Source organism: Mobula birostris, chromosome 1 (assembly GCF_030028105.1).
Source record: "Mobula birostris isolate sMobBir1 chromosome 1, sMobBir1.hap1, whole genome shotgun sequence".
Taxonomy (NCBI): domain Eukaryota; kingdom Metazoa; phylum Chordata; class Chondrichthyes; order Myliobatiformes; family Myliobatidae; genus Mobula; species Mobula birostris.
The window spans coordinates 173,341,449-173,355,394 of NC_092370.1; the positions used below are offsets into that span (position 1 = coordinate 173,341,449).

General features: G+C 44.3%; 1 protein-coding gene across 14 annotated transcripts in view; it reads left to right on the forward strand.

The window, feature by feature from the left end:
* LOC140201702 (alpha-(1,6)-fucosyltransferase) overlaps positions 1–13,946 on the forward strand; it is an 889,182-nt gene that overhangs the window by 38,438 nt on the left and 836,798 nt on the right. For 2 of the 14 annotated variants that reach the window (XM_072266353.1, XM_072266324.1), the window contains exon 2: positions 10,774–10,821. The exons of the other annotated variants lie outside the window; for them this stretch is intronic. The gene's annotated coding sequence lies outside the window, so the exon portion shown is untranslated. The remainder of the gene's footprint in view (positions 1–10,773; positions 10,822–13,946) is intronic. 14 annotated transcript variants of the gene reach the window in all.

Sequence of the window (13,946 nt, forward strand, 5' to 3'; positions counted from 1 at the left end):
CATAAAAGATTAACTTAAAATTCATTTCTTCGCTTGAACAGCAATAGTTCCTATTCCCTTCTATCACTCTCATCCCACCCCGCCATCCCAGTACAAAATTATCCTTGCAATTGTTTATTCATATTTGTTTGGGGTCTGATTAAGATATCTTGAGTTCATAATAACTGCTGCTGCTCATTTCCTACTGTTAAACAGTGTTGGAGGAGATGATATTCCCCTGGGTGTAGAAGAATAAAGCATTTGATTTCCTTTTCAAACTCTGTTTGGGACTATATTCTGCTTAATGAATCAAAGCAACTACTTGTTCCAATGCTATTTAATTTATGAAATTACCATTACCTCAGTGATATGAGGAAATAATGTTTTTTGAAAGAAAAGTACTCTTTTGCAATACCATTTATAAATTTGCAGAGGATATCACTGTAGGCAAAATCTCTGATGGTGAGGAGGAGGCGTACAGGAGTGAGGTGGATCAGCCGGTTGAGTGGTGTCACAGCAACAACCTTGCACTCAACGTCAGCAAGACCAAGGAATTGATCATGGACTTCAGGAAAGAGAAGTGAACAGAATGTGCACCAGTGCTCATTTGAGGGGTTAGTGGTGGAAAGGATGAGCAGCTTCTGGGTGTCAACATCTCAGATTCAAGATTACTTAATGTCATTTCTTGTGCACAAGTGTAAGGAGAATGAAGTAATTGTTACTCCAGATCTACTGCGGCACAAACAAAAAACTCAAGATAAGGAACACAATAATAATAAAACAAAATAAATAAGTATAAGCACATGAGATAGGTTACATACATTGATTGTATGTTCATAAATTGATGCTAGGTTGTGCATAATATAAATACAGAAACACAAGAAAGTCTGCAGATGCTGGAAATCCAAAGCAGCACACAAAATGCTGGAGGAACTCAGTGTGTCAGGCAGCATCTATAGAAATGAATAAACAGTCAACATTTCAGACTGAGATCCTTCTTCAGGACTGGAAAGGAAGGGGGAAGTCACTGAACATGGTGGGAAAGGTCAAAGAAGGAATCTGATATGAGAGGAGAGTGGACTGTAGGAGAAAGAGAAGGAGGAAGGTATGGGGAGGGGGGAAAGTGATAGGCAGGTGAGAAGAGGTAAAAGTTCAGAGAGGGGAATGGGGGGGGGGGTGAGGAATTATTTTACCAGAAGGAAAAATCGATATTCATGCTGTCAGGTTGGAGGCTACCCAGATAGAGTATATAAAGTGTTGCTCCTCCAGCCTGATGGTGCCTGACATGTCGGAATGGGAATTAACATGTTTGGCCACCAGGTAGTCCCACTTGTGCTGGATGGAGCAGAGGTGCTCAACAAAGTGGTCTCCAATCTACAACATGTCTCACAAATGTAGAGGTGGCTGCATCGGGAGCACTGGACACAATACACTACCCCAGCAGATTTGCAGGTGAAGTCTTGCTTCACCTGGAAGGACTGTTTGGGGGCCTGAATGGAGATGAGGGAGGAGGTGTAGCACTTAGGCTGCTAGCAAGGGTAGGTGCTGGGTGGGCAATTAGTGGGGAGGGATGAATGAACAAGGAAGGAGTGATCCCTGTGGGAAACAAAGAGAGGTAAGGATGTGCTTAGTGGTGGGATCCCTTTGGAGATGGCAAAAGTTGTGAAGGATGATGTGTTGATTGCAAGGCTGATGGGTGGTAGGTAAGGACATGAATTCTATCACTGTTAAGGTGGCAGGAAGATGGGGTGACCGTGGATATTCAGGAAATGGAGGAGATGTCCTGGAAAGGAAAGCTGCATCCTAGGAACAGATGTAGCCAGGCGAAGGAACTGAGAAAAGGGAATAGCAGTTTTACAGGAGAGAGGGTGGGAAAAATTATTGTCAGAATATCCATGGGAATCAATAGGTTTATAAATGATGTTGGTTATAAAAGTTTGTCTCCAGAGCTGGAGACAGAGAGATTGAGAAAGAGGAGGGAGTTGTCAGAGATGGACCAAGTGAATTTAAGGGCAGGGTAGAAGTTAGAGGCAAAGCTGATGAAATTGACAAGCTTAGCATAGATGCATGAAGCAGCACTAATGCAGTTGACAATGTAGCAGAGGACGAGTTGGGGAGTATTACTGGGCAAGGCTTCAAACATGGACTGTTCATAGAAGAGGCAGGCATAACTGGGATCATTGCTCAAAACATAATGTATTCAGTGATAATAAACCTGATACTAATAGTATGTTATTCTATTTATCTAAAATCAGGAAGTTGATTGAGAGTTTATTAATTTATTGTCTACGTTGCTTGAGGTAATATTGTGGTCAATACAATTTTGAGGCCAGTATTTAGAATGATCAAGTTGTCTTCCCCAATCCTCTTAGTTACCTTTCCTCTACAGGTTCTATTCTTTATCAAAATATCCACACTGGACTAGCTGAACAAATCCAGTTTCTTTTTCAGTTCTTTTTATTTCTTTATCTTTGAACAGCACAGTACTGTACAGACATGAATAATTTTAGTGTATCCACCGATTACCCAGTTAACATCTTTCTTCCAGTTTCTGAGAATAATTAGAATAAAATGAAATTGCATATGCTGGAACTTTGTAATAAAAATGGAAAAATACTGGAAACATTTGGCAGGTCACACAGCATCTGTGAAAATTAGAAGGGTTGATGCTTCTAATCAAAGTTCCCTGATTGGAGCTGCAACATTAACTGTTTCTCTTTCATAGCTTCTGTGTGGCCTGACTGTTTCAGGTATTTTCTGTTTTGTTTTTCTCCTCAGCACGTAATTGGAAAAGAAGATTCTATTAGGTCTGCTTTTATCAATAATATCAGTTTATTATCTGTTGAGTTATTTTGCCTTTGAGTTAATGAAATCATTAAATCTGTTGTTTTCATTCACGGGATTTGGGTTGGCAGCAGTCAGGATTTCATGCCCTAATATGGTGCATGTATAAGTTGTATATGAGCAGAATTAGGGCATTTGGCCCATCGAGTCTGCTCTGCCATCTCATTATGGGTGGTACTGGCTTGCTTTGCCAGCATTTTGCGTGTTGTTCTGGATTCCAGCATCTGCACGGTCTCTTGTATTTCTGAACAATTGCAATCTGTGATCAGAATATTCCCATGATACTGATAGATGATAGATCTCTGATTTTGGTGTAGCAACATTGAGGAATTGGCAATAAATTAATGAGTCACCAGATGTGTAGTAGCTGCAGGCAAACATGGAAGTAATGTTCTGTCACATGCTGTAGGGTTTCACTGCTGTGTAACATGCTGCAAGGTTTCACTGATAATGTAATGGTTTCTTTGTAGCAGCAATGTTTGGGTTATGACTAGAGATAATAGGGTTTGGAATGCTGTTGTTCTTTCTTGTGAGTCTGAATGAGAGGTTTTTGCGGTCTTTTGCCGGGGAGAGATGAGGAGAGAGGATGCGAATGGAGAGAGTCGGTAGACCACCGGACAGGGTGGACTTGGAGTGAGGGTCCGAAGGGCAGCGACGATCGGAGGAGGTCGATGGTGGACGATCGGCTTATCAGTGAGCTCCAACATTGTGCATAGACTGTTTAATAAGATTGGGCCCTTTTTCTTTTTTTTCGTTTTCTTTACTAACCATATAGTCAAAGTAGGAATTATAAAGCTTAATTGTTTAATCGCATATTGTGTACTGTATGTTATTTCAGGGTACTGATTTGTAACAGGGACACATCATGCAGCATCCACCCAAACGGGATTTCTTAAGTTTGGCCGGGCCGGGGGCTATCACCCCCTATGTTAAGCTGCTAGCCGAAGCAAGAGGTACAATTATGGGGGCTATGTTCGGGATTGATTCCATTGGATGCTGTGTGATTACCCTGAGCAATGAACCAGTGGGGCAGATATTTGTACTCCAGATGAATTGTTAATTCGCCTGTTAAGTACTGTTGAAGTTGCGATTTTGGGCAGGGGTTTGATAAAATGGCTCGCGTAGCTCTCGTTCTAATGCAGACCGGTGCTGAGGTAGCAGTAGCTGGGGGTGGAGATTTCAAAGACAGGGTTTGATCGTTTCTGAGGAGTTAGGGGAAAGAGTGGTTTGATTTGGAACGTTTAATTAGTCCACGTCCCCTGGTGAAGAATGAGAATTTTGAGTTAGTATCCACCCTTACCTCTCTGGCGAATAAATAGAAAAATCAGATTCAAAGTCCCAGCTATGGCAGGCTCTGCCTATTCTCTGGAATAACGCCCACCCCTAAAGGGGAGGAGGAGTATGAGACTTGGACAGAGCGGACCTGTCAGTTGTTAGATGAGTGGCAGTGCTCGGATGATGAAAAGTGACAGAGATTGGTTGAAAGTTTGAATGGGCGGGCCGCTGACGTTGTGAGAGCTGTCAGGTTAAAGTATCCCGTAGCGACAGCTGTGAATTGCATACAAGCACTGGACAATGCTTTTGGTCCGAATGGAAGCCCAATGGAACTCATGGTGGGGTTTCAGAATATGTGTCAGGAGAAGAGGGGAAGTTTTCTGCTTTTATTTTTCTGCTAGAGAGGCGGCTAAATTGCTTGTGGCACAGAGGGGTCATTCAGGTGGCTGAGGTGGATCAGTTAAGAATGGACCAAATAGCCAGGGGTGCCCAGACCTATGACCTGATTGCTTGGGGTCTCCGTCAGTCTCATAAGACATGCTCCCCTCCATCTTTTGTTGAGCTGATCAGAGAGGTACGGGAAGAGGAGAATGCGAAGGAGGCATGGTAGGACGCTGTCAGCAGGGTACAGTCCTCGGTAGTAGTCCCCTGCGGTGAAGTGACCACAGATAGCCTACCCTGGGGAGCGGTAGAGGAGATTGCGGCAGAGTTGAGAACGGAGATATGTCGGCTGTTATCAGTGGGTGTGACCCCCCCCGCCCTAATATGATGGAGTTGATGGCGGGGGGGGGGCGGATTCCCCAAGGGCACGGACAATGCCGAGGGCTGCTGGCTGCAGGTGTCACACCAGAAGGAGAGTGAGCACCTGGGTACCTAACCTGGGAGGGTCATTGGGAAAATCTAAAGGAGACCCAATGAGGGAACGGCCTGGTGTCTCTGGGGGAACACGTTCCCAGCAATGTACCAAGGAACCCCCGAAAGCAAAAAGGCCCTATTTCTGAAGGCTTAGTGAGGCCATGCTCCAGTGTGCCGCTATGAATAGAGGGTATTTATACTAAAGCCATACTTGACGCCGGGTCGCAGGTCACGTTGTTATACTGTTCGTTTTACAACCAGTATTTGAAGCATTTACCATTAACACCATTCGGGGCATTGGAGATCTGGGGGCTTAGTGCTAGTGATTATCCATACGACAGTTATTTGTCAGTGAAGTTGGAGTTCTCGGAGACCAATGTGGGAGTGTCTGAGGTCTTTGATACAGTGGTGTTGGTTTGTCTGGACCCTGTTGAGAAGGGCGGTATTTCAATTCTGGTGGGAACCAACACCTCTCTCGTGAGGAGGCTCATGGGGGCCTTGCAAGGAGAAGGCTGGTGAGAGCTTTCTGGGAACATTGTCCGTGCACCCGGGGATTTGAGCTGCTTTTGAGGAAGCGCGTGACAGCATTGGGCCGGATACCGAATTTAGACGAAGGACTGTGCGGTTCACCCAGTCGAAGCCAATGGTAGTACGGCCCAGGGAAGTAGCGAGAGTGATGGAGACCCCCAAATTTCCCGGAGTGCCTGAGGGCGAAGCCCTCTTAGTGGACACTCTGGAAGACCACAAGGGGAAGTCAGGATTTCCTGCTGGGGTACTGGTGAGGCCTGAATTCAGAAGCCCTCGGTTGTACAGGCAAGCAGGATGGCAGTGATTGTCAGAACATTATGAAGAGGGAGGTCACCTTCAAGCGGGGGATGCCGCCGGCGCATTTGTTCCCGGTGATGGTAATGTCTAGTGCTGCTGTGAAACATGCCATGGAGAAACTATCGGAAAAGGGGGGAGAGTTGACCGTTGAGTCATTCAACTTCGGGGACTCCCCGGTTCCTACAGGTTGGAAGAGGAGGTTGGTAGAGAGGATGTTGAAGCTGGAAGGTGTCTTTTCCACCGAACAGTTTGATGTGGGTTGTTCCAAGAGCACGCGTCACACTGTCTGGGTTACTGAGGATATCCAGTTCAGAGAAAGATCGCGGTGACTGGCCCTTGCAAAGGTGGAGGACGTTCAGCAGCATTTGTGTAAGTTGAAGGAAGCTGGGATCATCACCGAGTCCCGAAGCCCCTATGCATCCGCAATAGTAGTGGCGCAAAAGAAGAATGTGAAGGTACGGATGTGTGTGGACTATAGGACTCTGAACAGGCGCGTCGTTCCTGACCAGTATACTGTCCTGAGGATTGAAGACGCGCTGGTGCCTGAGTGGTGTGAAGTGGTTCAGTGTGCTGGACTTGAGGAATGGATATTACCAGATCCCCATGTGTGAGGCTGGCAAAGAGAAAACGGCATTTATATGTCTTCTGGGACTTTTTCAGTTCGAAAGGATGTCCCAGGGCATCTTGGGAGCTCCTGCAACCTTCCAGCGGGTCATGGAGAAGACGGTGGGTGATATGAATTTGCTTGAGGTGTTAGTATATCTGGATGACCTCATAGTATTTGGATCCACTTTGGAAGAACATGAAGCAAGGCTGCTGAAGGTGCTGGGCTGCCTGAAAGCTGAAGGGTTAAAACTTTCCCTGGACAAGTGCCAGTTCTGCCAAATGTCTGTTAGCTACGTTGGGCACATAGTCTTATGAGATGGAGTAGTTACAGATCCAGCTAAGATAGAAGCTGTTACCACTTGGCCAAGACCCCAGACTATGATCACTCTGCACTCATTCCTCAGGTTCTGTAGTTACTATTGGAGGTTTGTGAAAGGCTACGTGAAAGTGAGTCACCCTTTGAATCAGCTTCTGTGTGGTTACCCTCCCTTGGGGAAGAAAGGGAGGGGGAGAAAAAGTACAGGAGGGTGGAGTGTATCTTAGCTTGTCGGAGGCCTTTGGACCAAGGTGGGATGCAAAATATGAGGAGGCCTTTCAGTCTCTGAAGGAGCTGCTGATCCAGGCACTGGTGCTGGCTTTTGCGGACCCCCGATTGCCATATGTACTGCACACTGATGCCAGCCGAGAGGGTTTAGGGGGTGTCCTGTATCAGGATCAGGGCACCAGGTTGAGGCCCATTGCGTTTGTCAGCCAGAGTCTGTTGTCCTCTGAGAAAAACAATTCCACGCACAAGTTGGAATTTCTGGCATTGAAATGGGCGGTGGTGGAGAAGCTGTACGGGGCCAAGTTTGAGGTGAGGATGGACAACAACCCCCTAACTTATATCTTGACCTTGGCGAAATTGGATGCCACAGGCCATCGGTGGTTGGCGGCGTTGTCCGCCTATGATTTTAGCCTGAAGTACCGGCTGGGAAGTAGGAACATTGATGCTGATGCTTTGTCCCGATGGGCGCATGAGGGACTGGACATGGACGAGGAGTGGGAGAGTGTTCCTGCTTCAGGGGTGAAGGCCCTGTGTCAGTTTGCCATCACCATGAAGGCAGAGGGAAAGAAGAGGCAGGATCGAGCAGTGGATCAACTGGGAGCTTCTGATGACGCCATCCCCCAAGTTTACTGTAACCTGGCTGCTCTGAAGACAAATCAGCTGCCGGAATTGAGTTCTGGGGAAGTTGCAGCTACTGAGTGAGATGATCCAGGCATTGGCACCATTTGGGCGGTGGTCGAAAAGGGAGACATGGCTCCGGCAGAGAAGACGAAGCATGCGTCGTTGCCTCCATTACTACGAGAATGGCCTCAGTTGGAATTGAAGAACCAGATCTTATACCACGTCACGTCACCCCCAGACTGACCCCGACGTTGCCAGCTGGTTCTGCCCGAGAAGTATCGGAGGATGGAGTTGAAATCACTTCATGATGATTCTGGACATTTGGGGGGTGGAAAAGACCAATGGATTGCTCAGAGACTGGTTTTACTGGCTCCAAATGAAGTCGGAGGTCAAAGAATACTGCAAGTCATGCATTCGATGCATACAGCGGAAGACACTGCCTACATGGGCAGCTCCCTTGTCCCACCTGCAGAGCGCAGAGCCTCTGGACCTGGTGTGTATGGATTTCCTGTCAATAGAACCCGATGCCAGCAACACGGCTAATGTCTTAGTCATCACGGACCACTACACCAGATATGCTCAGACTTTTCCTACCAAGGACCAGAGGGTGTCTATGGAGGCAAAGGTGTTATGGAAGAAGTATTTCATTTATTATGGCCTTCCCAGTTGAATATATAGTGATCAGGGACGGGATTTTGAGAGCAGACTCATCCGTGAGTTACTAGGCTTGCTTGGAGTCGAGAAGTCAAGGACCATGTCCTATCACCCACAGGGTGAACCCCGGCCAGAGAGGTTTCTCAGACCCTGCTAGACATGCTTGGGACCCTGGGGATCAGCAAGAAGAGCAGGTGGCGTCAACATACAGGTGGCCCCCGTTTTCCGAATGTTCGCTTTACGACACCTCGCTGTTACGAAAGACCGACATTAGTTACCTGTTTTCACTAACAGAAGATGTTTTCACTGTTACGAAAAAAGGCAGCACGCGTCCGAACAGCCAAACTCCTCCCCCGGAACTGCATTCTAACCGGCATTGCTTAAACACGTGCTTTATCTCGATTTATTTTGTGCATCCGTTAGCAAGATGAGTTCTAAGGTATCAAAAAAGCCTAAAAGAGCTCGTAAGGTTGTTACACTTAGCGTAAAACTAGACATAATTAAGCGTTTCGATCGTGGTGAATGAAGTAAGGACATTGTCCGTGCGTTGAACTTACCTGCGTCCACCATTCGCACTATTTATACACAGAGAGAAAGAATTTTGAAAGTTGCCGATGTTACTGTTGGTTCTGCTCGTAGCAAGGTAGTCTCTCTTAGTTAGTATCCAATAATGGATAAAATGGAAAGTCTATTGCTTGAGTGGATTGATGGGTGTACAAAGCATGGTGTTCCGTTAAGTTTTCTTATACTTAAGGGGAAATCAGTCAGTCTTTTTAATAAGCTGAAACAGAAAGCACTGGATGATGGTGATGAAAGTGTTGCGAAAGTGTAATTTAAAGGTAGTCATGGGTGGTTTGATAGGTTTCTGAGGCGAGGGCAAGCTTCATAGTTTAAGCAGTGGTCCCCAGCCTCCCGGCCACGGACCGATACATTGCTGTGAAGAATGCAGTGGTGCAGCAGTAGTTAGAACGCACCCAGCACATCTTTAAGAAAAGTGCCGAAATGAACAAGCAAATTAATTAGGTGCCACCTGGCATGTAAATGTTGGCCCAGATCAGAGGCGATTGCCAATTGTGTCAGTTGGTTATTCGTATAAGCAAGTGTTTAACTGTGAGGAAACTGCAATTTATTGGAGTCTTCCCGATTCCGGTAAGTGAAGCTACACTGTACATACATTATTTCTACTTTATATAGGTTGTGTATTTTTATGCGTTATTTGGTATGATTGGCAGCTTCATAGCTTAAATACTGGAGATAGTGTTTCTGCCGAGAGCGCTTCTTGAGATTTTCGCTGCGCTAGATGGTGCTGCAGAAAAGTATTTCTACTTTATATAGGCTGTGTATTTATCATACCATTTCTGCTTTTACTATATGTTACTGTTATTTTAGGTTTTATGTGTTATTTGGCATGATGTTGTAGGTTATTTTTTGGGTATGGGAACGCTCAAAAAAATTTTCCCATATTAATAAATGGTAATTGCTTATCCATTTTACGACATTCCCGCTTACGAACCGTTTCATAGGAACGCTCTACCTTCGGATAGCAGGGGAAACCTGTATTGGGCATCTGGTTCACAGTTATAATTGTACACGAAATGAAGCTACTGGGTACTCGCCATATTATCTGATGTTTGGGCACGAGGAGAGGTTGCCCATTGACCTTTGTTTTGGGATTGATGAGGGTGACTTACCACCAAAGACTTATCTGAAGTATGTGTCTGACATGAGGAGATAGACGTAAAGGGCTTATGAATTAGTTGGGCTGCCAAGCAGAATAAAGGGAATAAGAGGAGGTATGATCAAAAGGGGAGGTTCTCCCAATTCCTGCCAGGAGACTGAGTCCTCATAAGGAATTTGGTGCTACCTGGAAACCATAAGCTGGCTGACCCTTGGGTGACTATGCCCTATGTAGTGGAGAGTCAGATACCAAACCTACCAGTTTTCCAGGTGAAACCAGAGGATGTGAATGGGCCTGTCAAGATTCTCCATCAGAACCACCTGTGGCCCCTGGGTCGAGAGGTGCAGGTAGATCCAGAGCTTGACCTGGAGCCTACATCTAGTAAGAGCACTCTACGGAAACGCGGGGTGACTACTAGGCCCCCAACAGGCGTGGTTAGACTGGCCCCCACCCCTGAGAGGGATACTGATTCGGAGGATGAGGACCTGGATGTGTGGTGTATGCTGCCTTACGCTAACTCCCCAATGACGGAGGAAGAGACTCCCGGCCCTTCTCCCATTGAGCCAGGTAAAGTGGGGGGGGGGGTGTTCTAATGTGGGCAACCTGAGTTGCAGCAGAACTCTGCAGGGGAGGAAGCGGGGTTTGATCACGGGACAGAGGGCTCCAAGTTGTAGGTGGGCACAAGTGATAGATTGGGCGAGGTCTCGCCAGGTAGACTGAAAGTATCCCCAGTAGTGTCGGAACCTGAAGAGTTGGATGATGGGATGCGGAGGTCTTAGAGAACTAGGAGAACACCGGATAGGTAGCACCAGGGGAACAGAGTGTGACCCCTACTGTGTTGAGGAGCTATGTCACTGCCTTTTACACCTGGATTGGGCTTTGTGTTTTGCAGGAAGGGTTGGCAAATTATCTCAACATCATGAGGACGTGACTAAATTTGGTGAGTGGAGAGTGTAACATGCTGTAGGATTTCACTGCTGTGTAACATGCTATAAGGTTTCACTGATAATGTAATGGTTTCTCTGTAGCAGCAATGTTTGGGTTATGACTAGAGATAATGGGGTTTGGAATGTTGTTGTCCTTTCTTGTGAGTACGGAAGAGAGGCTTTCGCGGTCTTTGGTCGGGGAGAGATGAGGAGAGAAGACGCAAATGGAGAGTTGGTAGACGACCGGATGGGGTGGACTTGAAGCGAGGGTCCGAAGGGCAGCGACGATCGGAGGAGGTCGATGGTGGATGATCAACTTATCAATGAGCTCCAACATTGCACAGTAGGCTGTTTCGTAAGATTGGGTCCTTTTTCTTTTTTTTCCCATTTTCTTTACTAACCATATAGTCAAAGTAAGAATTATAAAGCTTAATCATTTAATCGCATATTGTGTACTGTTTGTTATTTCAGGGTACTGATTTGTAACGGGACACATCGCGCAGCATCCACTCAAATAAGATTTCTTAAGTTTGGTCAGGCCAGGGGCTATCACCCCATATATTAAGCCGCTAGCCGAAGTGAGAGTTACAGTTCTATGTGTCTGCTCTCTTGATCCTACAACATTATGGACATCATAGTTATTGAAGAAGCATTGGCAAACTGCTGCATCTTGTGGATAGCTCACATTGCAGTTATGCTGTGCATTGTAGAAAGGCTTATTGTAAAGTTGTGGATACCAGTGATGTAGTTGTTGTGTCCTGGATGATGTTGGAGCTGCATACATCCAAGCCACAATATTAACCCAGTTAAACCTCTGGTCTGTTGTTACTCCTGGAATTTTGTGCTTGGTCACTTGGTGATGATTCTTCCATTGAGCACCAAGAGGATATTGAAAAGCTCCTTTCTAGGAGAGGGAAATTGTTGAACGTTTGTATGCCATGTTATTTATCACTGATCAGTCAAAGCCTAAAATTTACTGTGCTAAATTATATTAGGGTTGTGAATGGAAGTAGATGCTGTGTAATGATTCTTTTTTTTTTAATTTTATTTTTATTTGGATAAGGAATTCACAAATATCATGTACTTTTTTCACACATATAACCTTTTCCATTTTTTTATATGTATAAAACTACAATTATTTATACATTCTTAAGTACACATTGAGATGATATAAAAGGAAAATAAACATTTAAATAGATAATTATGTACTGTGGTAAATCTAACCTATTAGGCTAAGTAATGGAATTAGTTGTTAAGAAAAATGGTAATAATAGTTTCCATATAACCCTTCTGGACCATTTCCACTGGTCCAAAATGTTGTATATAAGCCTATGTATCAACCATTGTGGGTGTTTATATCCTAATTTGTTCATGCTTGCTCCTGCCTGCAGACATAATTATCCAATCCCTATGTACTTATTTACTTAATTTTTTCATTTTTTTTTATCCCTTTCCCAAATCTTTCCCTTTACTTGTGTTAATTCTCTATTTTCCAAAAGAAAACAAAAAAAAACAAACATTTAGACTAGGGGTGCTTACGTTAGCAATATTACTGTATTGTTTCTTGAACAGAAGGAAGATATAAAGTTGCTGCAGGCCCTCTTAGCGGCAAGTAAGAAGTCAATCACTAGAAAATGGCTAAATCCAATACCACCTACATTAGAAGATTGGTACGAAATTATCTTGGATATATTTAAAATGGAAAAGTTGACTTACTCCCTGAGAACTCAAAAAGAAAAATTTTATCAAATCTGGAATAAATGAATTGAATATATAACCCCAATGCGAGCAGACTTTAGATGACTCTCCTAATGATTTATACTGCTCTTCTCATCAACACAGTAATATTGCTAACGTAAGCACCCCTAGTGTGTAATGATTCTTAAGCACTGGTAGTTCTAGATGGCAAGTGGTTAAACAAACAGCTGAAGATAGTTGCCCCCATCTTCTAGGTTCACCGGAATTTGTGGCTGAAATGATTATATGTGATGATTTCATCCTGGTGTTTTCCTTTTCTCTGAATGATTTGCCCGATCTCTTAAATCTGGGGTGCTGACGTGGTAATGTGCATCTCCAATGCAAAAAAAACATGCCGTTACCTTATGTCAAAACCTGCAGAGTCAACTTTAATTGTTAAGTCTGGCAGCCATTACTTTTAAATTAAGTCACGCTTATCTGTTTGACTAAAAGCTGTGGTAATTTAAAGAAAAGCTAGCAGCAGCAATAAATGAGTAGTGTGCTTCACCAGTCCAGATACCCATAAAGTGGGAACTTGTTGAAGTAGTTTAAAAAGTGCCTTGCATTTCCATGGCTCGAATGATTTTCAGGATTCTTCAAAACACTCTATGATACAGAAGCTCAGAGAAGATTTGAAATGAACACCCTATAGCCCCAAAACCAACTGAATGCTCAAAAGCCACAAAATTTATTGAAGCTTTGTAGATCTATGAGCTTCCTCTTTCCCATATGTTTTAATGAATGTATTTTGTCATTGCAAGGCTGCAGAGTTTGCGAAATGTCAGAAATTGTTTACAAAATGCAACTGTTTAAAATGACTATTCAGACCTGTGCAGCTACTTAGTACCTTGTCAAAATGAAGCCGTGTGGTGTTGGTTTTAAAGCACAGAACTTGGAAACTGCTCCATTTTACTTCATTTGATGTGATTTCCTTCAACTTCAAAATGTTGACTCATGGGGAAAGATGCTGCTGAATAGTTGAGATCAAAACCCAAGTATAAAATGTCACCATGTAATTGGGACTGAGATCTGTTTTTAAACTCCATGGCCTTCTGCATGTAGCAAGAAAAGAATTTTGAGCATCTGGTAAAATCTCTCAGATGGTTGACACAGGATAGTAAACCATAATAATGCATTGTACATTGGAAACTCAACAAGAACCCATAGGGATAATAATGCAAGCTGTTTGACTGTCCTCTCATCTTGGAAGTATACCACTTGAGTGCATGCTTCAGAACTTATTAATGCTTAATGCTTTGTGAAAGTGAGAGAATAGTTGCCTTTGTCCCTTATTTCTTTTTGCTAGTTGGATGTACTGACAGGCAATATATGTCAACTTTTGTATCACATGTTTGGGTCAGAAGGTTTTCATGTGTGCACGTGGTGCATCCTTGTGTTTGTA